General features: G+C 40.1%; 1 protein-coding gene across 10 annotated transcripts in view; it reads right to left on the reverse strand.

Moving 5' to 3' along the window:
* ZHX3 (zinc fingers and homeoboxes 3) overlaps positions 1–21,386 on the reverse strand; it is a 139,608-nt gene that overhangs the window by 75,680 nt on the left and 42,542 nt on the right. The window contains exon 1 of one of the 10 annotated variants that reach the window (XM_019636939.1): positions 12,700–12,754. The exons of 8 other annotated variants lie outside the window; for them this stretch is intronic. The gene's annotated coding sequence lies outside the window, so the exon portion shown is untranslated. Of the gene's footprint in view, positions 1–12,532; positions 12,620–12,699; positions 12,755–21,386 lie in introns of those variants that run through there. One more of the 10 variants, XM_019636937.1, reaches the window with a different exon arrangement.

Here is a 21,386-nt window from a genome sequence, read left to right on the forward strand (position 1 = left end):
TTTTTCATGTAGCCTATATCGGAAGAGCAGCCAGGGGTCGCACAGCAAGTGCTTCGGGTCATCCTGGCACTCCTTACCCCAGAAGCCCTGGCAGAAGGGAGCCCAGATGGGCAGTCAAGCAGCACTTGCTGCAGGGCCAGCTGGGTGAGGAGGCATCCCCCCCATCCCGATGTAGGCAGCACTCAGCATTCTGAGTCACCTCAGGCAACTACTGTGATTCGGTTCCAGTGTGTCAGTGGCTCTCTTGTCCTGACTGGGTACCCTAAGCGCTTTCTCTGCTTAGTTTTTCATTCTTTCTTTTTTTTCTTTCTGTAAAAGGAGTTTTCTGTTAATCTGTAGGCCTGCCACTCTGTGTCCAGGAGCTGAACTCCTGTGGCATCTGTCCTGGACTCGGCAGGCCCACTTTAGTTTGGTTCTCTGCTCTCTTTGTGGTGGTTTAGTTATAAGCTCCTAGAAACAGGGGGCAAATGCCTGATTTGCAAGCACTGCTAGACAGGAAAAGAGGAGCAGGGTGGCATGCTGGCTGGGGTTTATGACGCAGGTACAAACTAACCATCCCTGGTTTTAAAGTAGCCCAAAGCTGGACACGTCCTACATGTATATCAGCATGAGAATGGATAAACAAATGGTGGTTCATACAACAGAATACTAATCAGCAATTAAAAAGAGAGAATAAGTTTCTGATACACACAATATGGATGACTCTCAAAATCACATTGAACAAAAGAAGCTAGACATAAAAGAATATATAATTCTGTTTACATGAAGTTCTAGAAAAAAACAAAATTAATCTATGGTGCTAAAAATCAGAATAGAGATTATCATTGGATGGTGAAGACTGACAAGAAGGGAACATAAGGGAACTTTTCTGGACAGAACTTTTCTGTTCTATATATTGACTGGTGTAGTACTGGGCTGTCGGAAAAGTCATGACGCATTTTTGCAATGAAAACCAGAAAAAATACGTCATGACTTTCCCAACAACCCAATATTTACATGGGTATAAACATTTGTTAAAACTTACTGAACTATATACATTTAACATCTGCATTTTGTTGTACATAAATTATATCTCAATTATTAGAAATAAAAAAGTTTAGAAGTCTTTATAAAAAGTGGCAAAAAGACAGTTTTCCATCATGTTGCACCTATGTCTAATATTTTGAGAAAGAGGCAAGATATTTGAAGTAATCAAATATACCTCTTTAGATAAAACAAAGATAAATCGCGTTAAAGCAGTATAGAAATTTATATCAATGTATTCATTTTATTCTTAAGACTGAATTACATAAAGAATTCCTTAAAATTACTCTAACATCCAAGTTAAATATTTTAAGTATGTTTTAAGAGTAGAAAGTATAGTATAGAAGATGGAAAAAGTAATTTGATATTTTTTAATGTACAAAAAAAAATTCCCATGATTTTAAGGGTAATACATATTCATTATAGGAAAACTGAAAAATACAAAAGAGTAGATAAGACTATAGGGGGAGAAAACTCACATAATCCAAATCATAAGCATAAAGAAGAAAACTAAAAGACATCTGAAAAATATCTGCCACTGAGATAAGCACTGTTAACATTTGGATACACACACACACACACATAGCCACACACACAATTTTAACCAAACTGAGATCATAGTGTATGTAGTTATTTTTTTCTCACTTAAATATATATAACAAACATTTTCATCATTTTCATGTCATTGAGCATTCTTTGCATTTTTTTATTGCTACTGAGGTTAAATATGTTCGTGTAGTTATTGGCCATTCTTATTTCTCTGTGAGACAGCTTGGCAATTAAAATATATTGATTTTTTTTCCTGATTATAATATACTTACTGCAGAAATGTGGAAAATACAGAAGAATATAAGATTATAATGGGGAAAAACTCACATAATCCAGTTGATAAAAATAACCAATACTGTTAATTTTTACTTTTCTTTGCACATACATTTTTCTTATAGAATTGATATTCTGTTGAAATCTGTTTTAGAATACGTCAGTTTCTTTTTTCACTTAGTATCATTACAAACTATATGAGCATTTTCCCTATGTCATTAAAAGTCTCTCTAACATTTGTTTTTCTTAGGTTCATTTGGTTTGCAGAATTTTGTTAGCTGCATAGATGTACCATAATTTAATAGTTGCTCAGTGTCAGGCATTTGAACATGTTCATTTTGGTTTTGTTTTTATTTACTTTATAATGTGGAGATAAACATCTCTATATATAAATTATTGTCTTAACCTATGATTATTTCTGTGGGATAGACTGCCAGTATTTGAATCCCTAGGTTAAAAAGTATGAATATTTTTAAGGTCCATATTGCCAAACTGCACTGAGAGTTATATCAATTTGCAACCCACAAGCATTATATAAGGATGTCTGTACTTTTACATCCTTCTGAAATTAAATTATCTTTCTCTGTCTCTTACACATACATACTCCCCACCCCTCATAAGCTTCCCACTATAACTCGCCCCAAAACCATGCTTTGCTGATTTGATATGTGAAAATGGTATCTTACAATTTTAAATGCATTTTTCATTAATGGGATAAGTAGTTTTTCACTTGGTTAAACCACTTATAGTTCCTCTTCTATGAGTAGTCTTCTAAATTCCTTGGCTATCTGACACTTTTCAGAGGTAACCAAAAAGTGTTTGGGGAGCTTCTGGTTCATGACAAATGATGGAGCATTTGAAAGTACCTCTCCCCTCCCTTAAAATGACAAATATAAAAGGCTATTTATTATAACAGTAATAATATATACTATAAAAATATAAAAGTAAGAATAAGTCCACAGTAGCACAGGATAAACAGGAAAGATGCCATCAGGAGAATAGTGAGGAATTCTGGGCGAAAAAAAAAAAGCCATCAGAACTGAATGATGGCCGTGCTAACCATGTAGCGGAACCTTCAAGCAGAGGCTCCTAAAAATGTGCGTGTTCCCAAGAGAACCTTGGGTCGAAACATACCCAAATTCGGAGACAGTGAAAGCTGGATATGGAAGTGGAAGTTGGCCAGGGATTGTCGGGAGGATAATTAAAGGTCTGGGTGACAGCTGCCTCCTTCAGTGTTCTGAAAAAGGCGAAGCTGTAAGAACAGCTCCCCGTAAGAATGTGGGGGTCGGCAATAGGGACCACCCACATAAGAGTCAGGGCTGGTGGATGAAGAACCAGCACCTCAAAGGACAAGGCACACACCCACCCAGAACCCTGGAGGGATATCCTGGCAGCTTAGCAGAGCACAATCAGGGCTCCTGTACTCTGAATTCACTCCTGGAAAAGCAATTCCTACTTGGGCTGAGGAAACCTGCCACAGTTACCCCTCCGATCACACAACCAAGATTCTCAACTCAGGTTGCCCATCAGAATCAACCGGGGAGCTTTTAAAAAATACCAATTGACATACAAATGGCCAACAAGTGCATGAAAAGATGCTCAACATCACTAATCATCAGGGAAATGCAAATCAAAACCACTACAAGGTATCGCCTCAAACCTGTTAGCATGGTTATTCTCAAAAAGAAATAAAAAGGATTGGTGAGGATGTGGAGAAAAGGGAACCCTTGTGCACTGCTGGTGGGAATGTAAATTGGTCCAGTCACTATGGAAAACAATATAGAGGCTCTTCAAAAAAATTAAAAATAGAGCTACCATATGATCCAGCAATTCTATTTCTGGATATTTATCCAAAGAAAATGAAAACACTAACTCAAAATGAGATATGCATCCCCATATTCACTGCAGCATTACTTATAATAACCAAGATGTGGAAACAACCTTAAGTGTCCACTGATGGCTGAATGAATAAAGAAAATGTGGTGTGTGTGTGTGTGTGTGTGTGTGTGTGTGTGTGTGTAATGGAATATTACTCAGCCATAAAAAGAATGAAATCTTGCCATTTGTGACAATGTTGATGGACCTTGAAGGCATTACGCTAAGTAAAATAAGCCAGACAGAGAAAGATAAACACTGTATGATCTCACTAACATATGGAATCTAAAAAGAAACAAACAAGAAGCTAATATAGATACAGAGAACAGACTGATAGGTTGCTGTGGGGGGGGTGTAAAATGGGTGAAGGGAGTCAAAAGGTACAAACTTCCCATAAAATAAACAAGTCACGGAGATGTAATGTTTAGCATGGTGACTGTAGTTAATAGTACTGTACTGCATATTTGAAAGTTGCTAAGAGATTACATCTTAAAAGTCCTCATCACAAGAAAGAAATAACTTTATGCATGGTGACTTACTATGGTGATAATTTTGCAATATTATACATACAAATATTAAATAATTATAGTGTACACCTGAAACTAACATAATGTTATGTGTGAATTATACCTCAATAAAAATAAAACTGGATTGTGGTAAAAAACAAAAAATAAAATAAAAATTTAAAAATACCAATTGCCTGGGCCCCACCCCAATCCAAATGAATCAGCATTTACAGAGGCAATGGGAAACTGGTATTTAAATGCTCTCCAGATATTTTAATACACCCTTAGAATTGAAAAGTGACACCAAAGTCTGGTCAAGATGGCAGAGTAGGTAAACACTGGTACCTCCTCTCAGGACCATATCAGGATTATAACTAAACTACAGAACAACCATCACTGAGAATTGCCTGAAGCCTAGTTGAACAGAAATCCTACAATTTCTGGTTGTGAAAACCAGTAGAGACTGTGGCTGAATGAGACTAGGGTGGCTGCAATCCCAGGCACTCCTCTTAAAGGGCCCACTCACGGCCTTACTCACAGAAAGTCTCACTTGCTCTGAGCTCCATTTCTGGGGCAGCAGCTCAAAAGGAATTAGGGACATATAAGGAGGAGCTGAATTGTCTGGCTTCGAGCGAGGGCTGGAAGGGCAGCTTTCTCCCAGATAGAGGAGCTGACAGAAGCCATTGTTTCTTTGTTGAGCCTTCCTCCATCCTGGCATGTGAACGCAGGCAGCCGCCATATGTGAGCCTCCATCAACCTAATACCGTTCATTTGCCCTGATTCCCTGAGACCCCGTCCTACCCGACTTTCTGGGCCACCCAAGCCGCATCCAGTGGCTTTTCGATATAAACAATCTGCCTTTGCTCATGCTGCGGACTTTCCTAAAATCTCTCAAAGGTTCACAAAACCCAGACAAACACATCTGACCTCAGAGTGCCCCATACCTCTGGCTGAGCAGCCCTAAGTCCGGCACTAGCAACAGCCGGCCTCGATTCATGGCTTGGCCTCTTGAGGCACCTCCAAGCCCAGTGGGGGTGGCCACCATCTCTGGATTGCTTTGTGGCTCATGCCAGGTGGCCCTGGGCATGGCACAGGCTGCTGCGGAACTTGGCCTGTGGTGGAGCCTCTCCCAGGAAGCCCTAGGGCTGGTATGCCCAAAAGCCAGCTTCGGACCCAGCTGGAGTATTACCCAGCCACTGCTGGGGACGACACACCCAAAGAGCTCACTGGGCAGGCACCAGAGCCCTGCTAAAGCAAATCCTGCTCTGTAGGATCAGCCTTTGCAAAGCAGCTCCTCCACTGTAGTCATGGTCAGGCCTCACAAACAAACAGCCCAAGGACCAATCCTTTCCACTGACATGTAACCAAGGCTCAACCACAACAGGAGGGCACACACAACCCACACAAGGGACACACTTGGAGTACCCAGCTCAGGTGACCAGGAAAACTGCGCCACTGAGCCCCACAGCACACCTACTACATAAGGCCCCTCTACTAAGACCAGGAGACATAGCAGCCCTACCTAATACACAGAAACAAACACAGGGAGGCGCCAAAATGGGGAGACAAAGAAACATGTCCCAAATGAAAGAACAGAACAGAGCTCTAGAAAAAGAACTCAATAAAATGGAGACAAGCAATCTACCAGACACATAGTTCAAAACATTGGTTATAAGGATGCTCAATGAACTCAGGGAGAACTTCAATAAAGAGACAGAAAAAATAAAAATGGAGATAGAAAACAAAAAAGAATTGGTCAGAATTAGAGAATACAATAACTGAAATGAAGAATATATTAGAGGGAAATCAGATCTAATTAGGTTTGAATCAGCAATTTGGAAGATACGGTAGCAGAAAACACCCAAACAGAACAGCAAAAAACAACACAATAAAACAAAACGAAATGAAAATAGTTTAAGGGACCTCTGGGACAACATCTAGCATACCAACATTCTCATCATAGGGGTACCAGAAGGAGAAGAGAAAGAACAAGGGATTGAAAATCTATTTGAAGAAATAATGATGGAAATCTTCCCTAACCTGTCAACAGAAATAAATATACAAGCCCAGGAAGCACAGAGAGTCTTAAACAAGATGAACCCAAAGAGGCCCACACCAAGATACATCACACTAAAAATGCCAAAGGTTAATGACAAACAATCAATCTTAAAAACAGCAAAAGAATAACAGTTACGTACAAGGGAGCTCCCATAAGACTATCAGATGATTTTTCAACAAGACTATTAGATAATTTCTCAACAGAAACTTTGCAGGCCAGAAGGGACTGGCACAAAATATTCAAAGTGATGAAAAGTTAGGACCTACAACCAAGATTACCTAGAAAAGCTATCAGTTAGAACCAAAGGACAGATAAAGAGCTTCCCAGACAAGAAAAAAACTAAAGGAGTTCACCAAAACCAAACCAAAATTACAAGAACTCTTAGAAGTACTTCTTTAAGATGAAAAATAAAATAAAAAATATGAATAATAAAATGGCAATAACTATATATCTATCAACAATTACTTTCAATGTAAATGGATTAAAGGCTCCAATCAAAAGATAGGGTGGCTCAATGGATAAGACAACAAGATGCTTACATATGCTGCCTACAAGAGACTCACTTCAGACTGAAAGATACATACAGACTGAAAGTAAAGGGATGGAAAAAATATTTTATGAAAATGTAAAAAACAAAAACAAAAACAAGAAACAAAAACTAAACAAAAAACCTGGGGTAGCAATACTTATACCAGACAAAACAGACTTTAAAACAAAGGCTATAACAAGAAACAAAGAAGGATCCAGTAATTTCACTTCAGGGTATTTATCCAAAGAAACCCAAAATTCTACTTTGAGGGGGCGTGTGCATCCATATGTTCATTGCAGCATTGTTTACAATGGCCACGATGTGGCGGGAGCCTTGGTATCCGTCGATGGATTAACGGATAAAGAAGAGGTGGTACATACATACAATGGAATATTGCTCAAACTAGTCAGGGGGTCACTTCTTAAATTATATACATAGATGTCTAATCACTATGATATACACCTGAAATTAATATAAAATAATATTGAATGTCAACTGTAATTAAACATTTTTTAAACGGGAATAAGAGGTTCAAATGTCCAGGTATAAAACAAATAAGCCATGGGGATGTAATGTACAGCATAGGGAATACAGTCAATAATATTGTGATAGCGTGGGACAGTTGCTGGACTTATCATGGGGATCACGTCTCTAGGTATATAAACGTTGAACTACTGTGTACACCTGAAACTAATATAATATTGTATGTTAGCTATATTTAAATAGAAATCTTTTAAAAAGTGACACCAAATTGAATAGAGGAACCAAGCCCAGAGGAACAGGGCTAACAAAGTAAACAGAATAATTTTAGTATTCCCTGAAAGACTTTGAAGATACAATTTCAAAGATTATGAAACACTAAGGGTGGAGGGAAGCAATACTAAAAGTTGCTACTGGGGAATAAAGAAGCAAAACTACAAACGAAATTATTTTTTGAATCTCTCAACAGAGGTCTGAAGAGCAAAAGGAGCTTTACAAAAGCTACAAGTAGTTATCAGAAAGATTGAACTGATACATTTTCCCAAACCAAGAGACAGGAAATATGAGGGGGGAAAGGAGGATAAATTTAGATGATCCAGTATATACCTAATATATGTCTAATTTTTTTTTAAAGAGAGAGGCTGGAGGAAAGGAAATTACCAAAGAAATAAAAGGACCAAATTTCTCTGAGTTGAAGAGGAACCTGAGTACTAGGTTGAAGGGTCTGCCAATGGTTTATAACATTTACAATATTAAAAAAAAAAAGCAACACACAAAATACAACTTGGCAAGTTTTTTAAATTGCAAAAATAAAGAGACTCTTGCCATCTAAGGCGGGGGAGGATGGCAGGAGTACTAACCATAACAAAAGGAAAATTGGATTTGCAGCAGACACATCATCTACAACACCAGATGCTAAAACACAGATGAAGCAATTTCTACAAAGTTCTGAAGGAAAAATAATTTTAGACTTAGAATCCCATACCTCCCCGCTCAATACTATCATTTAAGTATAAAGGCAAAATAAAGATATTTTGGAGTATGCAAGGGCTCCATGAAGTTCACCATCCATGCATTTCGGGGGGAGGGGGGAAGGTGGGGTGAGGGGGGAAGGCAGGGTGAGGAGGGAGAAGAGACTCAAAGTTGTATTGTAGCAAAAATGAATTTGAATTTCAGAAATCCTCTCTTGGGATACAAGAAGCAGTGTTCATCAAAGAAATGAGTAAAGCTTACAGTTAAATCTTGACAATTGATCAAATAGAATGTGAAATGCAATGCAACTGCTAATAAGAATTCTTGAAAGAAAACAGGCATAATGTAGGAAATTAGTCAGAAACTTTGAAAAAAATCTTGGAACCAAAAAAGTAAGGAAAAGCAGACATAGATTGAAAGTCTTTTCTTATTTGTGGAGGAAACATAGGTGGCTATTTCCATTTTGCTGCCTACAGAAAATGTTAGGTTCAAGTAAAAGGATGGCCGCTCCAGGGTCTGTATGGATGGCACTGAATGGAGCCGAGAGGGTTCAAGATGATGTTAGTTAGTCCAAGGTATGTCACACATAGCCTTGCAGACCAAGATGCAGAGTTAAATTTTTTTTTTCTCAAGGACAATTTATATTTATTTGCTGATGACTCTGAGTAAACATACTTCAAACATAGAAGTTAAAGAGTCTGTCAGGTGAAGCCTGACATTTCTTGCCAACAGCTAAAAGTGTTCCATGGAGAGTGATGTGGGCATCATCTGCAAGCTGAGGCCCTGGCTCTGGGCAATGAGCTGGTGGGTGGACCTGGTCCTTCTGGCCAGGATGGCGGCCTCCAATGAACTACTGATTCTCATCCTCATGTTTGATGTGTTTCCACAGCTTCCCCTGGTTGGTGTGTTCGTCAATCATGTTTGCACCTTGACTGTAGGCTTCATGCTGGAAGAACAGTGCGCCCACGGTGATGTAAGGATGAAGGCGGAATAGCAGGGAGTACGGTCTCCCAGTAAACGTCGGGGCCGCCATGTTTCTCCACTGCCTGGGCATTTACATTTTTATCCTAAGTGCAACAGGAAGCCATTTAAGAGTTTTAAGCAGGGGAGTAAATCCGTATTTTATTTACGTTTCCCAAAAGATGACTCTGGCTGAAGTGTAGAAAGCATGGGAGAAAGGCAAGAGTGGAAATGGAGAGAGAAGGAAGAAGGTGACTGCAGAAGTCCTGGGCAGTGGTGACAGTGGCCTGCACGAGGGGGCTGGCAGTGGAACTGGGTATTCTATGTGTTGGAGGTAGGGCCAGCAGGCCTTCTGGCGGAGTGGACGTGAGGGGCAGAGCTGTTAAGAATGGCGTCCAGGTTTCTAAGTCCACGAGGGTACCATTTTACCAAGATAGGGAAGACCAGAGATCAGCAAGTTGTTAGAGAAATACTAAATGCCCTTTCAGTGCTTTTGCTCTGGACTAATTTTTCATTTAAATTCTCAATCCTGTGACATGCTGCCAACACCCTGTGCAATCTCATAATTTCTCCTCTCATCACACACGTGCATGGGTTCACACGCCAATGATTTTCTATACCCTGGCAATGAGCTCTCCCCCCACCACCTGCATGTGTCCAGCTGTAGTACAGCTTGCCAGGGTCCATAGTATGGGGCTTCAGCTACCACTAACCATGCAGCTGAATGACTTCCTATAAAGGCAAGGTTGCCCACCTCTAAGGGCAAAGGCAAGTACATCTCCAGGGAGGTAGTCACTGGACATTAATATAACTATCTGTGGTCACCGTGAGTCAAAGGCAAACGTGAGGAATCATATTCTCCAATCTCCAACCTAGACTCTGCACAGCATGCAGCCTCTCTTAGGAACAGTATATGGAAAGTCACAGAAAATAAAGTCTTGGGTGGGAAAAGGATGAGCAGAGAGGTAAAAGGGACAGGCTTTATACTTGCATATATTTTGGCTGTTAGTATATATGTGTTCGTGTGTTACTTATAATTAAGTATATATATGTTCGTGTGTTACTTATAATTAAGTATATATGTGTTTGTGTGTTACTTATATAATTCTAAAAAAACGTTATTACACAAAAACCTCCACTTCTCAAATCTTTGTAATAGAAAAGAGTTAGTTCCCCCAAAGTAATGAGAAAAATGTACTTGCTTCACAATATTGCAATTACCGAATAAGGAATGCTTATTACATAATTACTCTAAAAGAAATACAGCTGTCGATCAAATAAATGAATTCAGAAACTTTTATTTGGTCCTAGCAAGGGGCCAAGAATCATGCCATCTTAGAGGCTCTCCTATTCTTAGAACACTCACTTCCCCTGATGGCCTCCTGTTTCAACTGCTTCAAGTCCCACCTTATATGCCAACCATCCCCAAAGCAGCTTTCTCTCAACCACAGAGCCAGCTGCCCACTATATATCTGTTCTTGGATAGCCCACGGCTGCCCAAGCTCGACATGTCCAAACCAGATTCATCATCTCCCTCAGACCTGATTCATTTCCTTTATTTCATGTTTGATTGCAACTTTACAGCCACTCATTCATGAATTTGAAATCTCCATAATGGTAGTGACTTTTTGTTAAGTGCTATCATCCCTTTTGCTAGAACAGTAGTAACTGGCACACAACAGACATTTACTAAATATTTGCTAAATAAATACGTGGTTAAAATTGTGTGCTCTAATGTTAATTACTAATTTAGAAAACTAAAACCATCTTGGGATGTTTCCCCAGCCAATGCCAAAACTTGCCAGAAGGGTGACAAACTGGAGGTCCACAGGCAGAAAAACTGGACTGCAAAAGATAAGTCTTAGCTGACCGGAATGATATTTGGGGGGAAAAAATTGCACTTATGGATAGGGCCCAAAAGTTTCCAGAGGTAACTACCACTCCTGTCTTATAAGAGACAAATTCCCCCCTTTATATTATATGCCTCTGACTCCTGGTCTACAGTTAAACATGCCTATCACCAAGGTGTTGGGCATAGGATGAAGGTATTTTTGTACTAGACGGGCGACAATCCTAAATGATCATTAAGGCCCCTTTGAATTTCGAGACTCTGTAATTTTGTTTATTGAACTGCATAGATTTTGCAATTATTTAACATTAAGGTGTTAAATTGAGTGGACACAAATACTTGCCAAGTTTTAAGAAGAAATAAACACACTTCTTAGACATACTCACAGAACCAAGCAAATATTATTGAATATATAACCATTTTCAATCATCACCAGGCCACTACTGAATGATAATTTAGTTCCAGTTGTGTTGTTCAGTGTAACATGAACTATTTCAAGTTCATGAATGACTCCAAAGTCACAGTCAAACAGAGAGAAAATAAAGGAGATCCTGTTTTATTCCCAATTTGAATTTAAAGGGCTGATTACATCATTGCACTGGCTATAGATTCACGGTGTCTCCCTCGGTACCTCTCATTTTATTCATAGAGAAGGCATCTGTTTTCCTTTGGGTAACATATCAAAGATGTGATCTCGTATTAATACCAATAAAAGTACTGGATATATCTGTAAAACATTCCAAAATTTGCATTTTTCCTTTCAGTAGTTTCAACAATGTTATTTAGAACTGTGACATTTTTAACACAATCCAAGGTACTGATGAAAGCTTTCTGCCCCCAGATTACAAATGTCACGGGGACACGACCCTTACTTGTTTACCGCTATATTCCTAGTGCTTAGCAATACATGACACAATAGTAGGTGGTCAATAAAAGTCTGTTGAATAAACAACTAAATTTAATTATGTACATATTGACCTCCATCCTAGTTGCAATTTTATCAAAAACACACTTATAGACTAAAAACTAGTAATAAGAAGTCCAGACACATTTTGAGCGAGGGCAACAATGGAATCAGTAAGTGTTTCAAGATGACCGGTTTCAAAGGCCAGCACTCAGGTTTGACCAAGTTCTATTATGGCTGTTGGGAAATCTGCTAACTCTTATTAAGCTACTAAAACTCCACAGCTTTCCTTTAAAAAGGCTGTAAATCTAAGGGCCAGCCGAGTGGCTCAGTTTGTTAAGAGCTCGTTCAAGAGTGTGAACGCTGAGCAACAGGGTCACCGGTTTGATTCCCAGCCTGAGCTGAGCTGCCGCTGAGCTGCCAACAGGTGGCAGATGGCTCAGCTAAAAAAAAATAAAATAAAAAAATAAAAAGACTCTAAGTCTAAAAAGAAGTGGTAAATAAATAAGCTTGCCTTATTGAATGCTGATTACATACCAGGTGCTATGCTTACCTCGTTCCACACTTATTTCATGTAATCCTCACCAACTCCCTATGAAGCAGAGGCTCATTATCTCCATGTTACAGATGAGGAATCAAATTCAGGGAGGCAAAGGACCCTGCCTTAGGTCACACAGAGGCAAAGCAGGGATTTCAACCCAGACTGTCGCTCTTACTCACGTGGCTACGCCAGCAGAACCAAAGTTTCTCGGACCACAGAATCGCCAGGGCAGCTGTGAGGTCCAAATGAGCACATGGAAAAGCAGTTACAGGTACTCGGTAAATATTAGTTACCATCTCCCTTCCTGCATCTCCTCTCCCACTTCCTTCATCTGGGGGCCTCCCATCCTGGCTCCTTAGGCAAGGCTCCCTAAGTTGTAATTTGGAAAGATAAGCAGTGACCCAATAATTTGCTTCCTCCCTGTCTACAAGTTTGGGGAGCTTTAGGATATTTTGAACAATTTGTGGTATTGTTAGATGCAGGCCGCTGAAAAGGAATCAAACCTATTACTCATAATTGGGGACATTAAGTACACTGCCTCAGGTTATACAGTTAGTAAGTGGTACAGCTGAGATCTGAACCCAGGCTTTTGTTTTTCTTCCCCATGTGGTGCTCCTTCCACTATTGAAAGGGGAGTCACATAACCTCAAGGTGGGTTGTATGAAAAACGGGAGATCAGAGAATAGAATTCACATAAAACTTTAAGACTATGTGGAAACAGATGAGAGATGTTGCCAGAGAAAGGCAAATCCAGAATAACACGAACACCTGGCAGTAGGAGGGCTATCACAGCATCTCTAAGTACGTGTTGTACTGAACCACATTAGTACAGGTTTGGAAAGGTTGGCTAGATCAATTACAAAATATCTTTCCTAACCAAAGATGCAATAATTATGATACAACTGACTATATTTTCTTTAATAACTTAGCAAGCACAGAGCATAAGTACTGTATGAAAGCTGTGGTTATGCAAAAACAGTAAGATAGGTTTAAAAAATATACCTTCTAAACCTACACATCTTATATGGATCATCAACTAAAAGTAAAGCATAAATGTAAAAAAAAAACCCAAAAAAATAACATTTTTGAGCACTCAGGAAAATTTTCATATACTGAGTATTAGATGATATTAAAGAACTTGTTACTATTTTCAGGTGTGTTAACTGCACTATAGTTATGGGTTTTTTTAAGTTCTATTATTCAATCATTGTTAGTACATTGTTAATACATTCAAGTCATTCTTGTCAACCTGGATTGAATATGTGTATTATTATTTTTTCACTGAAACGAAAACAGCCTAATTATTTTTAATGTCAAGGCTTAATTTTTGCTGTTGTCTTTCTCCTCTGATTGGGGTTTCCTAATTTAATATTTAGCTACAGATTCATTTTTGTGACATATTTGGGAGACACTGTCTTTAGAATTTAAGAGTCATAGATTAGATCTAAACATATTAATGAACAATGGTGAAGTAATCAACTCATTGAGACTAATAATACTTGATTTGGGGGTTTTCTTTAACAGAGTTAGAGTCAAATCATGTTTTATATGTTTGGAATGAAAACTTATAATTGCCCTAATTAAATTTTGGACATACCATGAAAGCTTGAATTATGCACCAGAATAGATTCAGAATATTTAGTAAAAGACAAACTAGAGATTAACATTGAATTCATCTAGAAAAGTCCATGGCTTAGCGCTGGTAATGTTCTGTTTTTTGATCTGGGTGCTGATTGTATGGGTCTATCCAGTTTGTGAAAATTCACCAGCCTCTACACATTATGTTCACTTTTCTCTATGTATAATTCAATAAAAAATAAAAAAATTTTTTCTCTTCTCTGTGAAGTTACATACTGAAGTATACAGATGAAATGATAGGATACCTGGAATTTGCTTTAAAAGAACAGAAGGTGGGGGGTCAGGGGGAAGACACGTACTCGTATGGTGGTAGGTAGGGAAGAGGATAAAGAGGGGTGAAAAACGAATGAAAGACGATTAGAAAGACGTTGATATTGTTGCAATTATGTGGTGGGTTCATGGGTGTTCATATTTGTTGAAAATGACTATAATAAAAAAATTGTTAAAGGGAAGGCATGATTGCTACTGCAACTGTGCTTGCATATGAGCAACTGAAAGAACAGGGAGCCATCTGGTTGACCACGGAAAACCATAGTCACTGAAAGGGAAGAAATTAATGGTTGAACTACAGCAGCAACATGTCACTCTTTACCTGTTCCCCGTATGCTCAAAAGATGAATCTGCGGTTTTAAGAGTTCAAGAGCGCAGAGAGAGAGAGGCTTTTTTGATATTCGGTGGGCAGCGTACCTTCCAGGGTGATGGCCACATCTACTATATTCAAACAAAAAGATGACCTACTCAACATTTAAGGGCTTGTAAGACTGATTCTGTGTGTGTGTGTGTGTATGTGTGTGTGTGTGTGTGTGTGTGTGTGTGTGTGTGTGTACACGCGTTGATAACTCCAACAGCTACGCCACAAAATGCCATAACTAGGGAATTGGGTAGAATGCACTTTAAAAGAGATTCCAACATCCTCCCCCCTCAAGAACACTGCACCCGAGGCCTACTCAGGAAAGGAGAATGCTAAGGAGTTTCTAAGCACAAACTCTGAGCTTAGAAAGCCCACCCCAAAGAGCCGCAGAACGACTCAAAGCAAAGCTTCTATCTCAAGAACGTTAGCCGAATACTTCTTCCTATTGATCCTATGGCTTTGAGGAAATCAGAGCTCATCTCACACAGAGTTAGGGAATCCTGAATGCAGAGACATGCCCTGTTGACCAGGCCATGAACTCTACAGAAGAAGCAAGTGTAAATGCTCTGCCGACTACATTTTGACCTAATAACAATCCCTTGAAATGACCAAAAAAGTCTTGGTCACCTGTTACCTGCCTTGTACAAAGGGCAAAAGAAAAGCAGCCATCGCCTAAGCTGAAAGATGAAAAGCCTGGCGGAAAGGGGGATCAGGTGCGCTTGGCTCCCCCACCCTGTTCTGCAGAGCTCACTTGCTAATCTATTACTGAGAGGCGGCCAGCCAAAAGAGTGTCTTTCACTTCAGGAATGTTATTTCAACAATGCAGCCATTTTCTCCCAATTCCAATAGAGTAAAAAAATTTGGATGCTCCAGAACATTTCTTATAAAAGAAGTTTATCAGTAATACTGTACTTTCTAACCAATTGTTTAAAAAACTATCTATTCAGTTTCTCTTTGGGTAACTTTCTGGTATATGAACGTATACCAGGTTAATAAATTTTTTAAAAAGCACTCAGTATACACAAGCACTTTATCAAATGTCCAGATGACAAGAAACTTTAAAAGATAATAACAAATATGCGAGGTTAACAGCTTGCGGGCTGGAATAAAGGGTCCAATCAAACACACACAGAGGCCCACAACCACTCGTTTTCTTCATTTACCTCATGAGACAGGAGATGACGCTCCAAGTATGGGGTCAGGTACCTGCATCTCTCAGGGGCTCTGACAGGACAGCACAACTATCCAAAACACTGAAGGGTTTGCTCTCATCAACAACTCTACCCCCAAATCGTGCCTTGCTACCCCAAGTATGGCCTGACAGACCGGCAACATCTGCATCACCTGAGAACTTGTTAGAAAGATATAGTCTCGGGCCTATTAAATCAGAACCTGCCTTTTAACCAAATTCCCAGGTAATCTATATGCACATGACAGTTTGAAAAGCATGGGATTAGGGAATTACTGTCAATTTGGAGGGAGGTTTCCACAGAGCTCTTCTGGGGACCTCCCCTGCTCCTCGTTTTTACTGATGATTCACATGAGGATATTGAAGAACCCTCATCAAATCCCAAGTGACACTAATCCAGAAGGAAACATTCAATTGCACAAGTCACCTCTTGGAAGACACCAGGCTTGACAGCAGAGCGTGTGGAAAAAATACAAGCAACTGGGGATTTAGTAAAGAAAAAAAAAAAAAAAGCACACTTGAATGAATTACTGCAAATCGGACCATGTCTAGAGAACTGGCTGCAAATCTGGCCACATTTTCTAACGGTGACTAACAACTAACTAGGGTCACAGACCATGGCGAGAAACTGGGAGCGCAAGGGGTCTGGGGACTCCGTCATGAGGAATGGCTGAGCTGGAGGACATGAAACCTGGAGAAGAGGGGACTCCATGGCGACACTGTGGTTGCAGTCACACATTTGAAGAACTGTCTCAAGACATTTCATTCTGCAAATGAGTTTGTGAGCATCTGCCCTGTGCCAGGCACTATGCCAGAGCTAAGGACACAGAGAGTGAGAACCAGAACTGATCTCTGATTTTCTCAAGTTTCCTGACAAGTGGGAGAAACTTGTCTGTTGTTCCAGAAAGCAGAACGACGGCTGGTGGGAGGCAATGGAAGTACAAGGGCACTTTATAAAGAAGCCCCTCTGGCCCGAGGCCTCAGCTTTGTAAAGTGAGCAGGCAGATGGGGCCAGGCTCCCCAGGTCCGAGCAGAATGGGTTAGGGAGGGAATGACCGCCTCCCAGTGAGTAGCCCAGGGGACCACCAGGCCAACGCTAATATTTCAGGGTTGCAGGAATAACTGGGGCCAATATCGTTAATCAAAAACAAGGTCTGTTCAGAATTACACTACATTCGATTTAGCCAAGAACACATTTTTGAAAACTTAATCACATTAGGGTTTCAGCGAAATTTTGTGTGCAAATGTAAGTGATGTTCAATCTCTCTTTTAACAATAATTTTTAAAACCTAGGATTTAATTTAAAAAAATCAACATTTTAAGCACTAACTCTGATTAATGACTTATTTTAATTATAATCTTGCTTCTCTCAACAACCCCTAAAACTATTTTAATGTTCTTTGATATACCTTCAGAGATGCTCATCCTACCTCTGAGAAATTATCCTTAAAAAATAATTCCTGGAGCTTACATTCTAGTAGAGGAGACAGACATATGATTATAATTCAATAAATGCTACACTGAGGAAGTAAAAATAATAATAATTCCTTTCCCTCTGCGTGAAAGAACAAAAGAGGGGGGGATGGTGAAACTAGATGTGAACAATGTTTATAAAAATAAATAAATAAATAAACCAATTAAATGTTCAACAAAACTGCCAGTCTTTTTCATGGCATGAAGCAGAATAAAGACAATAATATTCAACAAGTAGAGAATATTCAAGGTAAACTGATAAACTACTATAATTAGAGCAACATGAAAAAATACAATGACAAGAAAATAATATAAACTTATACAGTTCTAGCCATGTAAAATTTATACATGCATGCAACGAAAACTAGAAAATTTTTAATGTTTATTTTCTAGAATGTTACAATTCCTCTTTTGTAATTTCAAATTTCTATTCCACTGTTGATGGTTCAACAAATACATTTATAATAAATGTATTAAAAATAATTTTAACTCATAAGTGTAATAATTTGTACATTAGCAAGAAATGAAATAACAGGAAACATAGCTTGATCTTAATGTTCAATTGGTTCTTTGTCTTTTATGAAGCTATTTAAGTTCATAAACAACCAAAAGTAAAAGGTAATGAGATTCGTGTTATGAAAAGTGCTTAACATTTGTGGAAAGTAAAAAGGACTTTGTACAGCAGCCGCCCATGAACTCTGGGTAAAAGCAAAACTAAATTTCTGGATTCTATTTTGCTTTTCACCTTATTTGATCTCGCTTAACATCACTCAGGCCAAGTTGAGTTTTTTTCCTCTGCTTTCCCCTTCTCTCCAAGTTCACAGACGTGAAGGAATAAAAAATAAAAATAAAAAGCTCTTTTACAGTCCTCCCCTGTTCTCCAAGCGATGCCATGAACTGTGGCTTTTTGGAATGGGCTCCCGAGAGTCAGCCGTGAGGGATACCTGGCTACCATTTGTCACCACAGGGATCACCAGGACTGAACTGATTTAAGGCCAAGTGATTTGGGTTCAAGTTTTCCACATCTATAACATGAAAATAATACCACTTACTCCCAAAACATGATTGTGTCATAAGAAAGTCCCTAGTACATGGTGATACTCAAGAAATGCTTATCTCATCCTTTTCCCACCTCCTGCTACACACACACACACACACACACACACACACACACACACACACGTGCGCGCGCACACACTCAGAGTTCTGCCCTTATGAATTGCACGGTTCTTATCTAATATCTTCCTGTGGACTCCCCAGATGCACTCTCCACCCTTCTCTACCTTGCTCTCTACCCCAGCAGGCTCTTTTCGGATCACATCAACAGGCCTGTGCCTCTGACTTCTGATTGAGCTTGTCCAGTGCTGAATCCCAGAGAGAGATTAGAAAAAGGAAATGGGGTGGGGGTTGGGGCGAGGGAAGTGGTGAGGTTAGGGAATTTATTCTGCTTGTGTATTCCTCAACCAAAAGTTACTGCTCCTCTCCAGGTGGCCTCTTGTAAATGACAATCCCTTCTGGCTTCTGAGACCTCTTTATCTATTAGTCCCACTGGAGCCGGGGGTGGGCTCAGCTCCACAATGACCATAGCCCGGGGTTCTGGCTCTGTCCTTTGTGACTTCCTCTACAGCCTACCCACACCTCTTTAAGTAAACTCCCCTGGAATTAGCCTAAATTGAGAATGTCAACTTTTCCTGTTGGGACTCTCACTGATAAAGCCCCATCTACAGCATTCCAGATCACAGGGAGAAAGGGCAGTTCTAGGGTTCATCTCAGGCCAGGGTGCACCCAGGCAGGACCACATGATTCTAAAATGTCAGACTCATAAGACTAGCTGTGCTCCCCCAACAGGCCTGAAGGAGGCCCACAGCTGAGAGCCACCCTCCTCAGGCCACCGGGGAATTAATACCAGTTCCTAAACTCTTGGGGGAGAAGTTCTAGGCAGTCCCATATTTTAATTCCTCAGTTCAGGCTGAGTTAACAAGTCCTACTTTTATCCCAAGTCAATAATGGTGTCCAACTCACCAATCTCTTAGGGACTGGGGGAAAAAGAAACAGCGGCCTCCCCAAGTTCCACCTTCCAACTGTGCCACTGTTTCAAGTGTGTCATTGGGAAATAGGGCACAAGGACTGACTCGCTAGCACCAAAAGGGTCATTTGGACCTCTGAAAGAGTGGGGAAAGAGCAAGGACTGACCAACTGCCCTCTATCCTCATCCCTTTATCTCCCTCCCAACTCCCAGGAAATGAGGACACTGCGGCCCACAGAGGATAAGTGTACAAGGCAGAGCCCCGGCTGAATACAGGTATCTGGCTACCAGCCCAACTTCGACTACAGCAGCCGTACTCGCTCCCATTTGGTCTGTGCTGGCCAGCTGCCCAAAAGCAAATCAAAGATTTAATCCTTAGCCTACCTAGTGTAAGATGGACTTAACAGTGTCTGGAGCGGCCCTAGCCATTCCAAGACTAAAGAACTCACAGGATTTCATAATTTTTTATTGGGTCTGGAGACACAGAACCAAGGACCTCTGTTCTACTGTCAGCACCCACCATGTGAAGAGCACTCCTCTAGGCACCCTGGTGAGTTGCAAAATATTATCGGATTCTTTCTTCTTTTAAATTTACATTTTAATGAAAAGACCAGACAGCTAAATAGGAGGCACAGTTCAGCTCGGTGTGCCCTGGTGTTAGAGAAGCATTATCGTGGTGTGTTAAGAGCTCCAAGTCTGGGTCGCAGTGCCACATGTGAAACACAGGGCGAGTCCCGCCCTTTCTAAGCTTCAGCTTCTTCACAGTACAGATGAGGTAACGGTACCTACTATTACTGATATCATTATTACCAGGGTTGTTGTGAGTACTGAACGCCTGGCACATGTAACAGTCCTTGGCACAGTGGCTCATGCTGTGAGGGCTCAGTCAGCGCTAGCGCTTATTATCAGACTCAGTCAGTGTGTAAGTCCCTCTGGCCAGAAATCAAATTCTACAGCCTCACTGGCATTTACCTGCTCCCCAGGACTTCCAAGCCTGTGCTTTCTTTCAAAGAGAAGTATATTACAATATTATCGAATGTACGAAATGCTTTACTGTTAAGTAAGATCACTGAGATAAAAATATGCCATTAAATAGACATATTAAAACCTCCACTCCGAGGTGGCTTCCACAAGGGTGGGTTTCATTTGAGAGTAAGTTCACCAAGAGACTGAGTCACCAGAAAAAGCTGACAAAACCTTGGCATCCTCTGTTAAGATTGCAAGGTACAGAATAAGGAGGTTACATCTGAGAAAGGCTAGAGAACAAAAGGGAAGACGATAGCTGTCTCTTCAAGTACCTGAAAAGCTGTTTATGCTACATATGGTGGGAAAGACTCACTCAGTAAATCCAAAGAGTCCAAGGTCACAAGACACAGATCGTAGCTTCCTGTGAGGAAGACCGTTCTCAGGCTAACAAAGAGGTCCCCCTCATAAGAAGGGGAGTTGGCACCTCACTAGTGGGCATTCTGGAAAGCCCTACGTCATTTCCTTTCTGAGTCTACAATCTGCCGTCTTGTTTAGACACCAGAAATAAAACATAAGTGGAATCAATAGAGTGTGGCTTGTGTGCACGCATTTCTCACCCTGATAACAATAAACCTTTGAGAGTGAGTAATATGGGGGCTCAAATTTAGCCCGCTATTACACATCCTTAGTCTTATTTTCATTTGAGAGCAGTTTATAGTTAAAAATAAATAACAACCCCACAGTTTTTTCTTAAAAAATAATCAGCCCAATGCTACAATTAGAAAGGCACAAGGACAGCAAAGCAAACAAAAAAGCACAACCTGTAGCATTATTTCGATTGATGAAGCTAAGAGTTTTGTTATGTCAAAGGCATCTCTGCTTTTTGCTCTGTGAGACTCAGAAAACTAAACACTGGGAAGAAAAAAATCAAGGAAGATTCCAA

Source organism: Hipposideros armiger, unplaced genomic scaffold (genome assembly GCF_001890085.2).
Source record: "Hipposideros armiger isolate ML-2016 unplaced genomic scaffold, ASM189008v1 scaffold_31, whole genome shotgun sequence".
Lineage (NCBI taxonomy): Eukaryota > Metazoa > Chordata > Mammalia > Chiroptera > Hipposideridae > Hipposideros > Hipposideros armiger.